The 12,209-nt window shown below is 43.5% G+C and overlaps 1 long non-coding RNA gene across 1 annotated transcript; it reads left to right on the forward strand.

Moving 5' to 3' along the window:
* Positions 1 to 2,466: 2,466 nt before the first annotated feature.
* Positions 2,467 to 11,722, forward strand: LOC103629044 (uncharacterized). The gene is made up of 8 exons (XR_002263063.3): positions 2,467 to 2,702; positions 8,025 to 8,027; positions 9,289 to 9,736; positions 10,086 to 10,298; positions 10,391 to 10,993; positions 11,077 to 11,169; positions 11,253 to 11,338; positions 11,433 to 11,722. It is a non-coding gene; the product is annotated as an uncharacterized lncRNA (long non-coding RNA).
* Positions 11,723 to 12,209: the final 487 nt, after the last annotated feature.

Below are 12,209 nucleotides of genomic sequence, written 5' to 3' on the forward strand. Positions count from 1 at the left end.
GCCTGCTGGATTATTGGAGTCAACCCAGTAGGGGGTGTAGCGGGTGTGCTTGACATTCTTCTCATAGCGAACTTTGGTGACCGCTTCTATCATCTACATAATGAAGGGTGCATGAAGGCAACCCTTCAGAGGTGACCAAGAAGTACACACAATCTCTTCCCAAATCATGTCAAACACATTAATCTTCTGCCTGCTAGTTGGAGTCATATGCAAAAGGAGGATTCTACTCTCACCAAGGACGTTCATCTGGTTCCCGCCCTTGGGAAGGATAGTCATCCTAGACAGGGAATTGAGGTACCTGTAGTACCTATGCATGTTGGAAGTGATCCAATATTCCCTTTCTCTAGAGACGTGAATTATGTCTTGTTCTTCTCTTCTGGGCAACCTGCTGTCATGAATCCGAAGATTTCTCCCTCTGATATCCTCATCAGTGAAACCCAAAATATGAGCAAATCTTCAGTAGCTGACCTTGTGCCAGATCCCCTGGAGATAAAAATACATGACAGGGTGATCATATCCATCAGCTTCCTCATCCACCCTCTTGATCCAGAGAGTAGCATAAAACTGCGCAATTACTTCATCATTCCATGGATATTGCATGGTCATTATGCTTTTCATCCCTTGGGCTTCACAAGCTCTCAGGGCCTCAGTCAAATCAGGATCATTCATTTTCTCACAGCCTTCCCAATCTATAACTCTGTGCCTGATGACAGGATGCTTCTTGGTTAAAATGACAGAGTTGTAGAAGTCCAGTTGAAATAAATTCCAGAATCTAGGATCTTGAATGCCTGGGTGCTTTGGAACAAGAGTAGGATTTGAGAGCCTGATTTCCTGAAGAACATCCATAGCCCTTGCACTGAAGTCTGTTAAGTCTTCATGAGGTCCCCTTGAGGCTTCTCCCGCCTGAAGTCGCAGACCCCCAAAGACAGGGGCATGCGGAGGCGGAAGATCAACAATGTCATCCAGAGAGCCATCCTCCTCCTGAATTGGAGGAGCACCAGGAGCAAGCTGTCCCTGACGAGAATGAGATGAGATGACGTTCCCTCAGAGGCTTTTCGTGCGTGTTTAATCTTCCGGTGCCTTGTACTTTTCTGGTGGTTGCGCGCGAGCGCACCCGCCGGGTGTAGCCCCCGAGCCTCCAGGGGAACGGAATGTTCGCTCGGAGGCTTTTCGTGCATGTTTAGATGATGACGCGTTAAATCGACCCCACGAGCCTGCCACGCCTATGTAGTGGAGCGCCACATAGTCCTGGGCTGTCTCGTCATTGGGCTGTTTGGGCCCATGCGACCTGTGTAACCCAGCGACCGAGGCGTGCTCAGCCGCCTGGATTGGTCCAGAAGGTGGAACGACGTTTTGGAAAACAGCTAGTAGTGGGTCGGTGCAGAAACCAAAGAGGCGCGTGTGCGTGCAGTGGAGATCGTGTGTGTGCAACAGTTGGGTTTCCGTCTGGCTATAAATAGCGGCACTGGCCCTATCGTGCTACTCACGCCTCCACCATTGTCTTCCTCCTTCCATTCCCTGTGTGAGGAGCGAAAACCCTTGTGTTCTCCCTACACTCCCCCATAGCCAATGGACCATGGGAAGCGTCCGGCCGGCGAGCCATCATCAGGAGGGAGGCCCATCCTGCGCCGCCTGCTGGAGATGGGGGCCATCTCCCATGCCGACGCGTGCGTGGGCGGAGGGCCGTCGGCGCAACCCTCTGGGGGTTCTGCGTCCGATACGCCGGACGCTGCCCCATCCCCGTCCATGTCGGAGCTCTAGGGGAGCCTGGTAGCGGCCTGGGCCGCCCTTGATGTCGCCGACGTCGATGCGGCAGACCTGCGTGCGCACCTCTCGGAGGTGGACGGGGCGCGTCGTTGGTGAGTTTTCTCCCTAATCATCGTGCCTTTTCTCTGGGCCTTGCATATATCTTGACACTACTGTGGGTTTCCCCTTTTCAGAGCTGTTGACGGAGCTGCAGGCGCTCCGTGACATCGCTGCTTCGGCGATGGAGTACGTCCGCATCCCCGGGGATCACACGTGGAGCGTCTGCGGAGCATCCCGGTGCTCGTCCGGGACGTCGTGGAGCCAGGGAAAAATTTCACGGTGAAAAATTTCCGAGAAAACCGAAAATCGCGTTTATCGGTGGGGCCCGGTTTTTTTCCTTACTGCTCAAATTTTTCATCTGTTTTGAATTCAGCCAGCCCAATCCTGTTGGTATGTATTTGGGCTGTGAATAAGAGGCCCAAAACACTACTCATATATAAAAATGGAACCCTAAATCATCTACAGCCGTCACATGCTCCTTACAGGTTCCAGGCTTCCAGCCAGCCGCCGCGGCGCCGCCCAGCTTCATAGCTCCTACCTGTGCGGCTGTGCTGTTGCACTGCTGCACTTGTTCTTCACGTGCAGCTCCTCCCTGTGCGGTTGTGCTGCTGCACGCTTGCACTAGTTCTTCACGTGGCGCCCTCCATAAGACAGGTACAGGCATACAACACTACTGCATTTCCTGTACAGCTTGCTGCATTTCACTTGGTGATCTGCTCTGCTGTCTGGTGTGCAAGGGAGGCTAGCAGCAAGCGCCGGACAGCGACGAGCTGGGTGGAGGCGCAGGCACTGTCCCTGCGATGTTGTGGGACTCGGACAGCGATGATGAAGTGCGCGTGGTTGACCATCCTACTGAGCGTCGTGCTGCTACTCAGGCAGAGAAAGGAAAGGCCATGGCCGATGCCAACGCATCTTCTAGTGGTGCTGATGTAGTGCTTGATTGACATGGTAATTGCTTTCATTGTTTAATATATAAATGTCTTGCTATAAATAAATTTGGATTCAATGCTTGATCAACAGTAGGATGTGGATTTCAATCCAATGCACATATTTATGACTAGTGTGAGATACTAATTGTTACAAATTTCTGTAGAATACTACTGGATTTCTGTACAAATTTATGATAAGATGGATTTCTATCTAATGCACATGTTTGTGACCATTTGTGAGATACTACTTGTTAGAAATTTATGTAGAATGCTATTGGTTACTGTATAAATTGTGAGACCTTGCATAAATGATGTATTTGCTAAAATAGTGTTATATTTGCTAATGTAGGGAAACCAGTGAAGCTAAATGGACCAATTGATGTGACTTGGAGCCATGGTGAGCCATATCCTCGACCTCATGGGGCTGTCTTTAAGTGCTTTTATTGTTTTACCACCAAAAAAGGTGGGGGTGTGTAACACCCCAGGTGTTTGTCACGAGCTAAACCTTAATTCTGAACCTAAGCAAGTAGTTTAGATAATGAACTCTATGTCGCATCCATCTTTGTCTATCTCGGTGATATCAAGGGTCTTGCGGATTTTGAATTATTTCGTCGCAGAAAATAACGAGACTAATGCCTACTCGAATTAACCGTAAAGCGAATACGAAATTGGAGAATCAACCCAGTCTCGTGATTTCGCCCAGACAAATTTATGTGGACTCGACAACAAAAGTTATCCGAAGTAAAATAAATCGAATCAAACTAACTGAAATCAAGTTAACTGTTAACTAAATGGTAGTGATATTAATAGTATGAATTTTATCTACCGTATTCGAATTTGATCCATCTCCGATCTTTATCCATACTCGTATTCTCGGAGTGGGTTAATTAAGATGTCGACATCCAATAAAATCTTATCGGCCTGACTCGATAATACACGTATCGGATCCGAATCAAGCCAAATAAAAACGAGAAATATCCGCTAGTGTCCGATTTCAATAGTCCGCGTCAAATTAAACATCGCAAGAAATTTATCCGATTTCGATAATCCGCGCTTAATCAAACGCCATAAAATAAATTAGAAATAATTAGCGCAGCCCGTTTAGAGTTTTGGGCCAGCCCATTTGAGCCCATTAGAAACCCTAACCCTATTTCCTTATGTGTCTCATTTGGGGAAAAATCCCTCTTCTTCTTCCCCACACCAGCCGCCGTACACCAGCCTCCTCTCTCCCAAATCCTCACGCACGTCATTTCTCTAGCCATGACCATCGGCCTCCACCAGCAGCACCTCTGCTCCTTCCCCATGGTTCTCCCCCATGCCAGCAGCTCCCCATGGCACCCGGCGCCCCCCTACTCTCCTCACGTCGCCCAGCCCCCTGCCCTGCTCCGCTCCTGCTCGCCCAAGCCTCCTCCATCTTCTCCCATGGACGCAAGTAGCAGGAAGCTCCGTGGCGCTGGTTTCCCCCTTCACGCCATCCCTGGCAGCTCGAGCTCCTCCCTGTCTTCTCCTCCCCACGACAGCCCCTTCGCGTCACGTGAACCGAGCTGCAGCAGCAGCCCCGACGTCTTCGCGTCGTGTGCTCCACCCGATCTACGCAGCCCCGGTCGCGACGACATCAAACCTTGCCGTCGTCGATGCCGCACCTCATGCTCCGCCTATACGATGAAATGCTAGCTGATTGGACGACATGCGCAACCCAAATCCGATTCGGCCAGGTGGTTTGATGTGTAATTTACTCGCTGCGATTTAGTTGATGATGTGTATGTATGCTAGGTATGGTTGAATGGATTATGCGGAGGATGAGTATAATAGGTTCCGTTGGAGTCACTTGTGCTTAAGTTGATTTTTAATTATGCTTGGAAAGTAGTAATGTGTTTGATATCTAGAACGATTAGTCGATGGTATTTGTCGGTGTCATTGTGTCGATTTTGTTGTGTGGCAATTTGATGCTTCGCTTTGATGGTCCACACATTCTATGGGCAGTGGGTGATTAAATGTCATGATTATTGATTTGAGGTTCTATAAGAGTATTATCGCTGCCCAAAAATTTATTGGAAGCGAGTAGTGTCGATAATTCGATTTCTATTGAAATTGGAGGATAATTCGATAAAAATATGCATATGAGTGCCTCGGTTATTAGGTGTTCGAGTGTAGTCTTAGGAAGTTCTATGTTATGTGGTGATGCTCTATGTTTTAAAACATAGAAAGACGTGATGTTTATATAGCTAATGTGCTAAGCAAGTTAATCTAGTAAGGTGGGTTGGAGAGCTAGTTAATCTACTTCTAGCCATAGTCTAAGTTAGGTGTCCTATAATGATGAGCCTAACCCTTGTGTAGTATTTGGTGTCATTCCCTCCCTAAGAAAAATATAAGCAGATAATGTGTTTAGTGTTTTCCTAATGAATGAACTAAGTCTAGTCTAAGTGGTAGCATGTGATGGAGGTGCCCATTGATTGTGTGTTGTAACCCTAGTGCTCCCAAGTGATTTGAATATAATTAGTAAGTCGACTTATTGATGCTTGTTAGGTTGTTTTAGCTCTAATCAATTATAAAATGTTAGAGTACCCTAAGTATCAGGAACCTGATAACTATAGAAACTAATTAGGAGCTAAATTAGAATACTTGCTGTTTTAGGCTGCATGTATAGTATTTGCTGTGCCATTGGTTTGATGAACTAAACTATGTTTTCTGTAGAAATGTGCTATACAAAAGTTGTAGATAGCTTACTAATCTTGCTTGTGTTAAAATTTCATGGCCATAGGTCTGATTGTTTGGGAGTTGTGCTTCTTGCAAGTCCAACATCAGAATCTGTCCAGGTTCTGTCTAGATTTAAAAGATTGCATTGTTTGACCAAATTAAACATAGAATCAGCTATTAGTAATTATAGAAGAGTTGTAGTACGTTTCCTAAGCTTTCCAGAAAGTTATGGATCATCCCTTTTGGTGGTCTAAATCTTCAGTTATAGCTGTTTGAAGTAGGAGGTCTGAATCTGTCCAAATCTGGACAGAGGCACATTCCTTGTATTGTTTGACCTTGTTAAGTATTGAACCAGCTTGAGATGATTATAAATGTTTTGTGGACAATTTTATTAGCTTTCCAGAAAATCTTAAATCACCTGTTTTAGATATCTGAATCTCTGGTTATGGCTAAAGTAAGTACAGCCTGAGTTGCTGTCCAAAATCTGCGTGTATTAAGTTTGTTGCTTGGACTTACTTGGTTTGGCTAAGTAGGTTTGGTTAGTCCTTGAATGATGAATACTTGTAGTCGCTATACTCAAGTTAACATATGTCCCTTGATTGATGTGCTTGCCATTTCCTATGTATGCTTGCGTGCAAATTAAGTTAAGTATAGGGTCGCGTATCCCCTGTCTTCAGTGGTGTTAGATTCATGTGCCGATGATGTATAGATAGCTAGTGCTTGTGTATGAGTGTTCGTAGTGCCTTGCTATTTGTGCTTAGTTCATTACCGTGTGGTGTCATATGGTCTTGTATTATCTTTCATTGCGCTCATACATATGCATCTTGCATCTCATTTAGGTACGCTATATGTTGAGCACGTGGACGTGAAGGATGTGGCCTTGGAACTACTCCCCAAGAAGATGTGGTGGACTTATCCTGAAGACGGAGCAACGGAACAAGTGGATGCTCGCCAAGCGAGTCCCCGCTAACAAACACTAACGTAGTGTTGGATTCCAGGCAAGCCCCGGCATATATTTCCCATGATTTACAATAATTGGTTTATTCACTATACCTGCCTATACTTGTTGCATTAAGTGATAGGAGTTGTTTGGAAACAATTGCTGCATTTATCCTTGATTTCCATTGGTTATCCTATCCTTGATACCTGGTTATATGGAGTTACGCTTAATTTGCTTAGGCCTGCCTAGACGGTAGAAGTCGGGTGATTTCCTGTCACCTGCGAGATATAGGTGGTTACCTTATGCTTGATTGGGATCAAACAATTGGAAATATTCCTAAGAAGTATAAATGTTAATTTGAGACCGGGCGGAGTCTTATGGGGGATTTTAGGCCATAGTGACCCCGCCTGTGTCGATTAAGGACCGTACCGTTGTGATCCCTCGAGTCATGTTGAACGCATGCCTAATCACTTAGCTGGCCGGATAACTCGTTCCGACCGCGAAGCCAGAGTACTATTCCAGCCGGATTCGACCTTGCGGTGCACCTACTGGAGTGGTTGAGGAGTGACGGGGACGCGGCGATCTAACCCACGGAGAATGGTGCGCCCTATCCCTCTGGTAGTCGGGCGGTCCCCGGGTATGGTGACCTCTGTGGAATCCGCAGCGTGCAGCTGGGCTGTCTCTGGATAAGTATGGTGGTGATCGTATCCCACGAAGTACTGTGGGTATGGTTTGTGTTAGGAAAACCCCGCCAGCTGGTTAGTAATCGATTCGAATCGCCATCGCTCCTGGACAGTGAGCACTTGACTCTTGCTATCTCATCGTAGTAAGAACTACACAATGCTAGTGAGGATATTGATTAAGGATGATGACACATAACTATAATCAAGGGTTGGGTTACTCTTGCTTGTATATTAATTAAGAGATTTGCTTAACTTGATTCATCACTAAAGCTATAACTAGACTTATAGTGAACTGGCAATTGTCATATAGCTAATTAGGTGCTAACCTAGAGTTGCTGCGGAATAGGTAAAAAGTGAATGAACTGCTAAAACATGAATAATCATCATGATACCCCTTTAAGTTGCTAAGAACTACATTAATTCCTGTACTCTTCCAAAATAAAGAGCCAGCTCCAGATAAAGCCTTGCATGATCCTTGGTGTCTTTTACTTTCTTATTTCTGGTTTTGGACGGGTAAGTCTAGCTGAGTACATTCGAGTACTCAGGGTTTATCCCACCATGTTGCAGGTGAAGATCTAGGCCTGCTGAGGATGGTGGATAAGCGCCGGTGGGCTCGGCCTTCTATACATCTCATCTTTGCTTCTGAGGACTGTCACTGAGCTAGCAATATATTTCAAAATTATGGTTGTATCTATACTGTTCAAAGTTGAAATTCTTCAAAACAAGTTTTATACTTACTTTTATCTCCTTAATTGTAAACTCATTGTAATATTATTTCCGCTGCAAAAACTCTTGTATGTGATTTTGTATTTACTTAATCTGCGATCTTGGTTGTGAGTTGATTTACCGAGGTCCTTCGGGATACTCGGCGGTCTACCGGATCTATATTAGTTCAAGTATGCTAAAACAACTGTGGAAGCAGATGTTTTTGGTACTTGTGCTTTTATAGATTGGGCGGTCCCGTCACAGGGTGTCTCGATTAAAAGAGCATCTACGTCACATACCTGGGAGTGTGGAGGCATGTCGTAAAGTGCCAAATCATGTGAAGGACCTAATGTCTCAAAAAGTAACAGATGGGAGAATTAGGAGGGCACGTGGTAAGAAGCTCCGTCTGTTTGTTGAAAAGGAGGTTACTGCAACAAGACAGGGTTATCGAAGTGCAAGAATTCCTCTTAATGAAGAAGCACAGATTGATATGGCAATGAGAAATTCATTGAGGGATTCTTTTTCCACATTGGAACATGATAGTTGTTCACCTTTTGATAAGTCAACTGGTAGTGCAAGTGGAGCTGCAAGTTGTTCTACAGGGAAGCAAAGTAGGCTCTCAAGGTACTACAAGAATACACAAGATACCTCCAGAGGTCCTTTTGACATTGACTTGGCACACAGTAGGACACAAGTGCAGCCACGCATAGATGTTATGCTAGAGAGGGGACACAAGGAGAAGCTAGGGATAGCATTGGCAAAATGGTTCCATGCTAATGACATTCCTGGAAGGAAGGCGGACTGCCCATACTTCCGTTCAGCACTAAAGTTAGCTCAACAACTTGGTGATGGAGTACCAATTCCACGTGGGAGAGAAATAGATGGTCCATTATTGGATACGAATTATGCAGACATGGAGGCTCACATGGCTAAATTCAAAGAGGATTGGAAGGATTATGGAGTTACAGTCATGTATGATTCATGGACAGGTAAACACTTGTTCAGTTAGCTGACCTTACTTTATGTTGGTATTCATAAATGACCTTACTTTTGTTTTCTATGTCATGATTGTACAGGTCCTACCATGATGTCCATTATTAATTTTATGATCTTTTGCAATGGGCGCATGTTCTTCCACAAGTCAGTAAATGCAACTGGTCTAATTCAAAATTCTGATTATATCTATGGAATTATATCTGAGGTGCTTGCTGATATTGGGATCAAGCATGTTGTTCAGATCATCACTGATAATGGCTCAAACTATAAAAAGGCCTGTCAAGACTTCACAACAAAATATCCACATATTACTTGGCAGCCATGTGCTGCACATACCATAAATTTAATGTTGAAGGATATAGGACGATTTCCTGATGTTGCAGAAGTAGTGGATAGTGCAAAGAGAATTTGTAGATTCTTCTATAATCATAATAGGTGATAGTTCAATTCTGTTTTGTCATATTTCATTGTTGTTTTGTCATAATTCATATCCATTGCTGTTTTTCATAATTTATTGTTGTTTTTATTGTAGGTTACATGCTATGATGCGAGAGAAAATTGGTGGAGAGCTAGTTCGGTGGAACGCAACTAGGTTTGGTACTGTTTTTATTTTCCTGCAGAGTTTTTGGACAGAAAAGATAAATTTAAGTTGTGGTTGGCATCAGCTGATTGGGAGAACTGTAAGTGGGCTGGTGAAGAAGATCATGACTTCACATATGATTGTTTGACAAAAAATAAATGGTGGACTAACATGGAAAAGGTTTTGAAAGCTGTGTCACCAATCTACTCTGTACTTCGTTTAGGTGATCAATAGAAGAGTGTGTCTATGTCTTCTTTTCTTCCAAAAATGATGAGTGCTATGGCTAAAATGCGAGCCAATTTGGGTGATGATCCTATCAACAAAACCCTGTGTGATAGATTAATGCAAGTAATCAATAGAAGACTTGACTATATGCTCAATGATACTCTTATGCTTGCAGGTATGTGGTAAAGCATAAAACTTCAATTATTGTTGATGTTGTTGCTGCCCTTTGATTTTCCTAGCTGATGCCCTTAATCAATTATTGTTGCCCTTCAATTTTTCTAGCTGATAAAACATGATAGTTATTGATGTTGTTGCTGCCCTTTTATTTTCCTAGCTGCTGCCCTTAATCAATTATTGTTGCCCTTCAATTTTTCTAGCTGATAAAACATGATAGTTATTGATGTTGTTGATGTCCTTTTATTTTCCTAGCTGCTGCCCTTAACCAATTATTGTCGCCCTTCAATTTTTCTAGCTGATAAAACATGATAGTTATTGATGTTGTTCCTGCCCTTTTATTTTCCTAGCTGCTGCCCTTAACCCTGAAGCGCTATATACTTCCAAAATGGCAAGAAAACCAAAGTTCCAACATGCTGTGACAATGGCCATAAAGAAACTTTCAAGCTCATCTTCAAAGGCTTCAGCTGCAATTGATCAATATACTTTCTTCAGAAAGCAAGCTGGGTTATTTGGAGGAGAAGAGGCTAAAGATTTAGCACTTAATGGCCGCGCAAGTGCAGGTAAGTCCTGTTGTCTACATTTATTCTGGTGCTATCCTTGAGAGTTGCCTCTTTATTTGTGATGATTGTTCTATTTTTTCATATTTTCCTAGCTGATTGGTGGGATCAATATAGTGGAGACTACCCAGAATTACAAGAGTTTGCACGTCGTATTGTTTCTCAATGCATGTCCTCTAGTGGTTGCGAATGTAATTGGAGTACCTTTGCTTTGGTTCATACCAAATTGAGGAATCGGTTGAGTTATGATAAGTTGCATAAACTGGTTTATGTTCACTACAACTTGAAGTTGCGCATTCAACATTACGAAACTGATATGGAAAGTCTTGAACAAATGAAAAACTCTAAAGATAGGAACATAGATCCATGTAGCATCATGATAGATGTTGCTATGTATGATGAAGCCAACCCGATTATGGAATGGTTGTGCAGTTCTAGGAGTGAATCAGTGCCGACACTTGATGAAAATGATGAGCCTGAATCCCCTAATAGACCAAGTGGATTCGTTTTAGAGGAGTTAGGAGGATTGAACGAAGAAGAGATGATTCTTTTAAATTCTAGGATTGGTTCTGGTAGGAAAAATGTTAGGAAAAGGAAGGTTGTAAAAGAAGATATTGGAGATGATTTCCTATCAGATAGTAGTGAGGGAGGAGGTAGCCCAACCTACAACGAGTCAGGTGACAGTGACTCTAATGATGGTGAGTTCACTTTTGAGTTAATTATGCACTATTTGTCATGTCCTTTTTATGATTCAAAATTATCTTCAATATCATTGTGAAAGGTGGTGGTGATGATGAAGATGGTGACCCTAGTGGTCCAAGTTCTGCAGCTAGGCCACCAACTCATGTAGCTACAGACCAATATAATGGTCATAGTAAGCAAGTGAAATCAACAATGTATTTGCAAATAATTGATTCAACAATGTATTTTGTTTTCATATCTATGTATCTTTTGTAGGTCAAGATGAACAACCAGCCCCTCTCTGTCCAAGATCAAAAAGGCAGAAGAAGCTCTCCATCAAGGGCCTGTACATGCTTGAGAAGGTTAAGTACATCTAGGATTATAAATGTGTTGTCTCAGTGTTTCAAAAAGTTCCTTTAACTAATTAATTTGTTTTCTTACTGTTGGAAAATACAGTGATCTAATCTTCAAGCACAAGCACAAGAATATGGCGTATGCATGGACTGATTCAATGGCAAGATTTTGAACATGTGGCTCTATTGTATCAACTGTGTGCTCTGTTTCGGTTTCAGCACAATATTGCTGCCATATCTGGTTTATGTGGCCTACCAATATTTAGAACTGTGATTGATTTCTATGCATTATTTGAACTATGGACTATCAAATATTTGTGACTCAACACTAGTGTTATATTCACTGGTGCATGGATGCTACCAAAGAACTTTATTTATGTAATATTTGGTTTATTTGGACTGTCTCATTATTCTATGTTCTCTATGGATATATATTCGCAGTCAATTTGTGATTCATTTTGCCATTTATAGAATGGTTACAGGTACACAGTGACATTAGGTGGTTTAGAAATGATCTATATGTTTTTCTGATTAAACTGAGCTGTTCTTTCTAAATTCTGTCCGATTTTTTTGAGAAAAACGAAAAAAATCGAGAAATCCGAGAAACATGTTTCTCGGTGAGGTCCGGGTTTTTTCTGCTACCGGTAAGGTAAACCCTGCGTGGAGCGCGGCGTCCACCGCGGCGCCGCTGTTGGTCTCGCCACGGCGCAGCTCCGCTCAGGGCAGGAGCTTCGCCACATCCTGGCAGGCATGTGGGACGAGGCCTTCGAGGAGCTTATCGATGACTTCGCCGAAGCCGTGGACGCCGTGGTTGACGAGGTCTCCTCGGAGGAGATCATCCACGGAGCCGAGTAGTCTGTAGCTTTAGGCATTCCGAAAC

This window comes from Zea mays, chromosome 6, assembly GCF_902167145.1.
Source record: "Zea mays cultivar B73 chromosome 6, Zm-B73-REFERENCE-NAM-5.0, whole genome shotgun sequence".
NCBI classification, from domain to species: domain Eukaryota; kingdom Viridiplantae; phylum Streptophyta; class Magnoliopsida; order Poales; family Poaceae; genus Zea; species Zea mays.